Source organism: Typopeltis vanoorti, chromosome 20 (genome assembly GCF_054136105.1).
Source record: "Typopeltis vanoorti isolate ZY-2024b chromosome 20, IOZ_Tvanoo_1.0, whole genome shotgun sequence".
In the NCBI taxonomy this organism is placed as follows: Eukaryota; Metazoa; Arthropoda; class Arachnida; order Uropygi; family Thelyphonidae; genus Typopeltis; species Typopeltis vanoorti.
Window position 1 is genome coordinate 49,310,101 of NC_143568.1, and position 10,306 is coordinate 49,320,406.

Sequence of the window (10,306 nt, forward strand, 5' to 3'; positions counted from 1 at the left end):
TATCTATATATATAAAAGCAAGTTGCTTTTTAACTAATACAGTGTTTCTAAATCATGAATCATATCAGTTTAATTGGTTTCACAGATTTTAAATCTATATAATATATGTTGTACAATTTATTTCATCCTAAACATTCAAATCATTCCTAACATTATTCACATAGTGAATGGACTATACAATGTCTAAATGTACAAAATTTCCTTGAATTATCAGTGATATGGGTATGAGGATATCTCTAAAAGTGTGGCTGAAATATGTTAAATTTTCAGATAAATTAAATCCTTCATTGAAATTTTGTTTGAAGTGAATATTTCAAGTGTAATTCACTAAGAAGATAAGAGTTACAAGAGGATATAAATGTAAGGTGCAGTAGAGAATTTTGTGAAATTGTTATAAGCTACTGCTGGAGCAGTTACACAAAGAAAGTGTGTGAATAAATATGCACCCTATGTTCCTAGTTTATTTCCTTACTTATCATTTATTGACACTTAAACAGTTAAAATTTAGTAAGGCTGTTAATTAAGATTGTTAATTTTCATACAAAAGTGTTTTTTTTGTGACAAAATGAAATTATGTACCAACACTTCTCAGTACTGTAAATAAGCTGTTGTTTATTTATATATCCACACAAGTTTATTTTAAATATCAGATAAAGAGCCCATTCATTAAGCCATCATTATTGCAGCAAAAGAAACTATAAACCTGCTAAAGCTAATAGTACATAACATTCCATATCTGCTTAAATGCAGTAAGTGTTTATTATTATTTTCTTGACGTCCGTGGTGTCATAAGACTCACTGTGGGAGATCAATACTAGGGTAAGGGTAATTAAATGAAATTTATATTCATTCATTAACAGTCATCACACATCACTTCTGATGATTGGACTCCTTCCACCATCTCAGGCAATGCATTCTGTTCTCCATACAAAAAAAAACATTTCTTACTACTTCTTTTGGCAACTTTTAGGAATGCCCCCCCCCCCCCGTCTCCTTATTCTTTCCTCTCATTTTTCCATTTAAGTGTCTCAATCATATTCCCTCCCATTTATCTTCTATCCGACAAACTCTGTAGTTTGCATACATTTAGTCCATCCCCTTATCTAACACAGTCCTGATATAATTTTCATTATCCATCTCTGCAAAGTTATTTCATTTAAATAAGTTATTTCATTTCATCAAAGTTATCTAACACAGTCCTGATATAATTTTCATTATCCATCTCTGCAAAGTTATTTCATTTCATCCTCTTCAAATCCTAGTGATTAGATCTGAGCACAGATATCCAGATGTAGCCTGATCAAAGCTCTATACAATGGACCCATGATCCTTTTAACTGTTGTGGTTAGTGTTCTCCTCAATACTTCAGCAATTCTCTGAGTTGTTTTCACAACCTCTCCATATGTCATCTCGACTTCAGATTTCTATCTACAATCATCCCAAGATCCCTTACTTCTTCCACTTCTTCCAATACAGTATAACTCCACTAAGTGAGCAAGAAGCATCCATCTATGGATCTCAAATTTCAAAACATTGCTTTTATTTGCATTAAACTGATATTCCCATTCATTTGCCCACTTCTCTATCTTATTCAAATCCTCATCAGCACTATTACTAGTAACCCTCCCAAAATTTGCATCATCTGTGAAGTACCGAATATCTCCCTATAGTCCAGTGACAATACAATGAATAATAAAGATTGAAGAGCAATGGCCAGAGTACTGAACACTGCAGAACTCTACTTATGAACCTTCCTACTCCCCCATATACAACTCTGATATCTATCAGAAAGCCAGTTACCAATCCACATGTTGCAACTTAAAAACCTCTTGACATGGTAGGTGCTACTTTTCATGTAACACCTGCATAAATAATATTACTCTCATATGCCAATTCTGTAGATGAGTTCTTACCAATTTTCATCCAGCAGGTTATTCATTTTTCCTTCTGATGACTACATAGCAAAAAATATTTCTTAGGATTCTCATTGAATTATAACACTAGTCTCCTCCCTAGCCTAAGTCTTATATTCCTCATGCAACTTTTCTCCATTTCTCTCTTTATGTTCTTTCTATAATCCCTATTTCATGTCTCTAGTTGTCCGTTTATTGCTTTATATTCTTAACAGATGGTATACAATCTGCCACTGCCATAAACAATTTTTTCTTAAGTATTTCTCATACACTATTGACCTCTCTTCCTTCAAATTCTTTCATCCATTGTACTGCTCCAATCTGATTTCAAAGTCTATGATAGTTACCTGTCTTATAATTCCACATAAATTCCTTCTGCCTTCATATTTCTACCTGCCTGTTCATCCTTCAAAAACCACAGGGAGGATGAACTCCATGTAGTCCTTGGAGGATTACTCTCACAAACTGGGGTAAGTATAATATTTCAGCTACAGTCAGATCCTCTGATGCTATGACCAAGTCCAAAGCTCTTGTTTCTCATGTTCCATCCGCCACATGCTGCCTAAGACAGTTGTCCAAAAATTCAATTCTCTTAGTACTGTATGTTGTGAAGTTTATATTGCTATAGTTGAAGTCTCCTACTTGGCAGACTAATTTGCCTAGAAATTTCCTGCAAATCACCATCTATATTTCCACTAAATACGTTGTCCTCTGAGTTTCTATTTTGCACCATATATTCTCAAAGCTGACAGTGTCATTTCTGCTCTGATTCTCTACTGTGAAAAGACAATTCAACTCATGAGTAACACTCCAACACCACATTTACCTTCCCTTTCTATCCCTGTCAAAACATCCTCCTTAGTTAACCAACTTTCACTGATACTAACAATCTTTGCAAAGAGTCAATCAATACCACTAACTCATTTCCTTTATTCCTAATGCTCTTGGCATTTGTATACAGAGAATCAGCAGACTTCCAGTATTCATATAGCTATTGTTACTTCTTGCATACTCCACCCTCTCATTTCTCAAGCCACTATCCCCACATAAGACCACCTCTGCTATAATCTGCCCTGCAACTCGAGTTGCCCAGCCCTAGCACACTTACTTGCCCAGAAAACAACGTTCTCTCCAAATGCCTGCATCCTTCTGTTATCATATTCCAGGCCTCTCTTCTTACACATTCCTTCTATCACCTCATTCATTATCACTACTCTTCTCCTTCACTCTGCTGCACTATTCCCCAACATCAACCTCGAATCTTTTGTACACAATTCGTGTTAACTCTCAAGTCATTCATGCCAACCATCATTTTCACCTCACTTCATTGCCACACACACACTATTATTTCTCCCAACAAGTACTCCTCTGACACTCTACTTTGCACACCCTGAGTCAATGAATCTCCATACATGACACTCCAGAGCTTCATTCATTCTTCTCTGACTGGACTCCGATCTTTTCTGCTTCCAATCTCTCTCTTTCACTATCCTTCCTTCCTCTCATCTCTCTATCCCTTGTCCCACAATCTTTTGACTTTCTCCTATTTTCTCTTTTCCTGTCTCCCCGTTCTCTTTCTCTCTCTCTTAACTCTTGTTCTCCTCACACTAGCCAACCTCTCCAGCATTATAGTCTCATCATGCCTTTTATCTCCTTTTCTATGTTCACTTGACATTAACATCCAACAGACAAAATCTTCTACTGTCACACTACCCAAGGCCAACTCCTTCAGGTTCTCTTAACCCTCTAACGTGCTACTGGTATCCACAAGTCAGCACTCAATTTTTGAAGCACTATCTCCACTGCTGTTGGATACTGAGATCAAAACACTTATGTCATCCAGTGATTCTCACTTGCCACATTTTTAATCTACAGGATGTGTAGCATGCTGCAAAATCCTCATCTATGCTATGAATAATGCAGGCTGGGTGACAATGTGTTAGATCTCGTGGCTGCCATGATAGATACAAGAACAGTTAGATATAAGACAGAGACAATAAATTTGTAATAAAAAACTACACCAATCATCCAAAAAAAAAAAAAAAAGCTCAATAGCATAAACTTAAAACTATTATTAATAAAGATATACACATGAAAAGTCCTCTCTCTGCAAATACTTATCTTTTTCTTCACACACTAGCTGCATTTAGATTTAGCAAGTTTCAAAAACTAACTTCAGGTTCATCAAATAAGAAAAGTAATGACCTCCTAATAAAATTCTGTCTTCTCAAGCTTTTCCTACCTACACATTTCATGATTACTTGATTTCCTATCAAGACAAGAGCAAAGGAGATGTCTAGTAGTCTGAATAACCTCAGCAAGTTTCAGTAAATATCAAAACTTTCAGTAAGCCATTAAGTATAACAAAACTCTTTCACATCTGAAATCAATGGCTAACAGATTTCAGAAATTTCAAAATCAAGCCATTCCTCATTTGTAATATAGTTTTCTTTGAATATTAGTAGTGCTGGTATTATAGATAACTGGACACTATATACACTGCTTTCCATAAATTAAGGAACAATGAGAAAAATCATGATAACTCAGGCAAAAAATGAAAAAAAAAAAATCTTAGTCAGCTACATTACATAAAAAAAGTGACAATGAGTCTATATACTGTATGCAAATGGTGGTGCTGTCATCAGTATATACAAATGAGCCATGGCATAAAAGTGAGTGTTTTAGAGTGGTTTTCCCATTTCGCGTCTGGAGTGCAAAACTGAAGGCCAGTCAAAGTCAGATGGAAGTATTCAGTTCTGTGGCTCACAGACTTCAGAACCAATTCTAAGGGTCACAAACAGCACAGTGAAGGAAGGCTATGAGCTATAACCACAGTAAGTAACAGATATCTTCGATTATCTGCTCACTGAAAAAGGAGTACTACTCTGAATCAGCTATTATATTATGTGACCTTAGGTGGGCTGTGGGAACACCGGTATTTGCTCCTACTGTGTGCAGAAGGCTTCATAAAGTTGGTCTACATGCTAGGTGACTGGTAGTCTGTATGTCCCTACAGGAAAGAATATGTGAAATGAACCAGGCTCCAAGAGCAATGGAAGTTGGAATTGTTTACAGACAAGTCCTCATTTGCTCTACAAAGCAATACTAGGTATGCTGTGTTCTGCATAGAACCAGGAACATGTTGTCATCCCTCTAAAATCCATGAAAGGGACACTTCTGGTGGATGTAATTGAATAGTTTAGGAAGACATCTTGTTTGGTGGATGCACTAACCTGTATGTGCTTCCTAACAGAACAACGAATGCTGCAACTTATAAAGACAAGCTCTTGGACTCCATGTTCATCTGTCTGTAAGTGCAACAGGGGAGACATTTATCTTACAAGATGATAATGCTCATCTTGAATCAAGCAAAACTTGTAAACCAATATCTTCAAGAAAAGACTATCATACGTACGAAATGGTCAGCCAGGTCTCCTTACCCAGTTATATGTTCATCTGCATGTCTGGGATGCACTAGGTAGATGTGTTGCTGCTCTCAACCCTCCCCATAACCTTGAGGAACTTAGGAGAGCTTTGCAGAGCAATGGTTGTTATTACCAACTGAGCTCCTGGAAATCATAAACAGTATGAAGCATTGTTGTGAACACATTCCTTATTGAGACACTTTAGCAATCTTATTTTGAGCTCTTGTTTTCATCACTGTCTTCATGTACCCATTTGTTACTGAATAAATTCTTTATTTACAATGTTTGGGGTATTTCTTTCAGATCACATTTCATACTACTTTTCACCGAATTGCATCAAAAATCATTATACAGTTTTTGATGTTGTGATTTTTTTTTCTTTGTTCCTTAAAAAATTTCTCCCCTCCTTTACAAAAAACAAACTTTTGGTCTTACTTACTTTACATCACCCCTGAAACCAGTATAAAATGCCATTTTCAGATACCACAATAGCTTATTCGTCTTATGATATCTAACATGACTTTTAGATGTTCAGACTGCACCCTTCTCTCATGAGAGACCAATCAACTATGAAGTACATTGGGCAAAATGTAAACTCAGTGAGTCCAAAAGTTTTTTTTTTTTTTTTTGTAAGGGAGGGGGCAATTTTTTAAATGCTTTTTTTACACCTCTGAGAAAAAAGATTAAAGTCACTATAAAATAAATTTAGCAATCCAGCCAAATGCCACCAATGAATCCAGTCTTGAGGGGAAGGACAAGGAATAACTAATGTTAGCAGACGATCTTAAAGAACTTGTTAATGTTCACTTAACTTTATTACTGACATGCCTCCATGCAGGCAAAAGACTTAAGGATAAGTCAGACCTGCTGTAATAATTTAACATTTCAGTTTGATATTGCTTTAGTTACTTGTTTATAGATTTTCTCTAAGCTTTCCTTGTCCCTTACCCCTCCTCTGCACAGTCAATCTGTGGGCATAATTTCCACAAACAGTTGCTGAGCTTAGTACTTTGTTTAAACATTACCCTGAATCTCACATCCCCACTTCCAACAGTATATAGCATTTCATATCTGATTCCAAAATGAAAAACTTTGCAGTCAATACCATTAACACACTGACTGTCATTGTTTAATATAAACTTGCCACCAGTGACACATGGTTGTTAGTACAGGTATCCCTCAATTAATGCGGTTAATTAATCCCTCGATGTTACCGTGTATATCAAAATCATGTTAATCAAATCTAATAATCAATGGTAAAAATTACAATTCGTCCATGATCGATTACTGTATTAATAATTCGTTTTATATGGTACTCTTTTAGGAAAGATAAAAAATGAATGCAAAGTAAATGTTTAATAAATACTTCTACCTACATTATTTACAGCATTTTTTTTTTTATCAAAAGAAGTTATCAAGAGTCATTTGAACAGTTTTAGTTTATTCCTTATCGGCATAAATTCTACGATAACAAGCAAATTGACTCTCCAGACCTCGGCAAACAAGCAATAACACATAAAGAAAAAACATTGCAAATATAATACGTGATGGTACAAATTAAGTGGATATTGAATCCAACATTATTTCATAGCCGAATATAGAAACTACAAGAGTTTTGTGCAGAATATATAGAAACTAAAAGTTTCGGCGGATGCAAGCATAAGCAACCTTAATGGGCAACTCGTAGTAAAGGTGGAGTAAGCTCTGATCCCTTTCCTTAGTATTTTCCATAATGTAAAGCACATCTCCTAGAGGACATGCATGATAAATAAGCCTTTGGTTCTCTGTTTCAGTAATACATGATGGTTTATTTATTTTCAGTTACAATCTAGAAATTATTGAACAAAGAATAAAAAAAAAAAAAAAAAAAAAACTAAATCATGCTATATTGACATCGGAGGTCGCAGTATCTCTCGGATACAATTTACTGTCAAATATTACAAACCTTTACATAACATATGTTAAACCAAACTGACAGCAAAAAACAGTGTGGAATATCATGTGGAATATTGTGTGAATGCACAGCTACTCATGACCTCCAAGTTATACACTGAATTGTGTAAGAATATTTATGTTAAATATTTTGCATGTATCTGTCAGATCAGCTGCAAGCTCCGCAGAGTTAAAGGCGCATTAATCAAAACTCTTGCCGCGTATATCAAGGGATTGCCACAATTAATTTCACCACGTTAAGCAAGGGATACCTGTATTTTCTCTTCAAAAATATAATTGATACATTTTTCACTACAAGGGTGGCTGAAAAGTTCTCAGCCTCGACCATAGATGGCAACGCTATCGGCGAGATTTTTTTTTTTCTAAGTTGGTACATTTGTCATAAGCATCCATATGAAAGTGTAAGTCATTCTATCAAGTAGTTTGTTTTATGCAGCTGTCTGAAGCAAAAGTGTTGTCCATAGCCCTTGAAATGGATAAAATTGAGTCACGTGCAGTTATAAAATTCTTTGTAAGAAGGTTTAATGCCAAAAGAAATTCATTTGAAGTTCATAAAAGTTTGTGTACTCTTCCTTCTCCTTCGTTTTTGACAATTAAGAAATGGGCTGCCGAGTTTAAATGTGGACATACCAGCCTTGAAGATGATCCACGTGAAGGACATCCAAAAAGTGTAACAACAACAACAGAAATCATTGATCAAGCGTATGATATGGTATTGGATGACCTATGAGTCAAAGTGTGCGAAATTGCTGAGACTATAGGCATTTCAAAAGAATGTGTAGGATATATTTTGCATGAAGAATTGCATATGAAAAAGCTTTGTGCAAGATGAGTGCTGTACAAACTCTTGCTCACAGCAGATCAAAAACACACTCGCATGAAAATCTCTGAGCAGTGCTTGGAGTGTTTTAACAAGAATAAAACTGATTTTGTGTGCAGATTTATTACTATGGATGAGATGTGCATTCGCCATTACACACCAGAATCCAAACAGCAGTCAAAACAGTGGACAGAAGCAGGTTGTTCACCGCCAAAGAAGTCTGTTCCATCAGCAGGAAAGATCATGGTATCGGTGTTTTGGGATGCTGAAGGCATTTTGTTTATTAATTATCTTGAAAAGGGTAAAACAATAACCAGGGAATATTATTCCAATCTTTTAACCAGACTAGATGAAAAAATTTGTGAGAAAAGGCCCGATTTGCAGAAGGAAAAAACATCTTTTTTTGGAAAAAAATCAAGTGTTTTGGCAATAGGAAAATTAAGGGATCTGCATTATGAATTGTTGGAACATCCACCCTATTCCCCAGATTTGGCTCCCTCTGACTTCTATCTCTTTCCAAAACTAAAACTCTTCCTTGCTAGTCAGCGTTTTTCTTCGAATCAAAAGGTGATTGCAGCTGTAGAGGGATATTTTGCAGATCTTAGTAAGATCTGCAAACCTGAGTTACTAAGAACCTGAATGGTTCTCAGTAACCACTACAGGGATAATGGCACTGGAGCATCACTGGAATAAATGTATTAGTCTTAAGGGAGATTATGATGAAAAATAAAAATAATTTTGAAATTATAAATTCGTTTTTCATTGTTAGGCCGAGAACCTTTCAGGCCACCCTTGTATGTCACTGTAAGTATTATCTTTTTTTTTAGTAAAAAAATATTTTCATTGCTTGTGTGATTATATTACTGGATGAAAGATTCTAGTCCTTCATGGGCAGAGAACACACAACTAATATTCAGTACGAAAAATATGATATAACTCATATTCGGCAGTCAACATGTTCAACTAGTAAGCTCACTCATCTGTGCATGTTACCATCCTGTTCAAATCTTTCTGAATAATCATTAAATTACAAGGTATTACATCATACCTTAAAACTCTCTGCCTTGAAATCATCCATTAACAATAGAATATTATTATTATTATTACGGGCGACTCCAGGGAGACCCTAGACTCATTGAGGGAGGCCCTAAACATCATGTCCACACAACTATACGACATTCTCACAGTATCTATTATACCTTGCCTTGAACTCACTCACCGTCATAGCACCCACAACAGACTCTAGCAGCTTATTCCACTCATTTACCACTCAAAAAGTAAAGAACCCAGCTCTAACACCCCTGCTAACCACACTCTTGCCCAGCTTCCATAGGTGTCCCCTAGTTCTCCCACCACCACCAGTCCTGATCTCAAAAATATCCTCTGAATTAATCCTATAGAATCCCTTTAACAATTTGAATGTCTCAATCATATCTCCCCTCTTCCGCCTATCAACCAATTTCTGCAACCCACAAATCTTCAACCTGTTCTCATATTGTTCATTCCATAGACCCGCTATCATCTTAGTCACTCGCCTCTGGATCCTCCCCATCAAGAAGGAACCTAGGTGATTAAATCTGGGCACAGCAGTCAAGATGAGGTCTTATCAAGGCTCGGTACAGAGGTACAATAACTTGCTTATCTCTGCTCATCAAGGTATTTTTCAACAACCAAGTGAGTTGATGAGCTGATTTAGCTACTTTTGCAATGTACCCCCTAAACTTCATCTCCCTATCCACCAACACTCCCAAGTCCCTGGCCTCATCAATCTCCTGGAGTACAGTTCCACCAATGTGGTATACTGCTGCTAATCTTTTCACCCCAAAATGCATATCCTTACATTTTGTCACATTAAATTGACATCCGTTCTCCTTAGCTCAGAACTTGAATCTATCCAAGTCATTCTGCAAGATTTTGATATCTTCTGCATTCACTACTGCCCTACCCAACTTTGCATCATCAGCGAACAAATGAATAGTTCCTCTTAGATCCTTCCCTATATTGTTAATGAACAGATTAAACAGCAGTGGTCCAAGAACAGAACCCTGCAGCACACCACTAGTCACAGGCCATCTTTTGGACTCAACTCCTGAATAAACTACTCTTTGATATCTCTCCATCAACCACCAACCCTATATACATTCCCATATGTTGTAGTTTACGGATTAGAATTCCATGTGGTATCCTGTCAAACG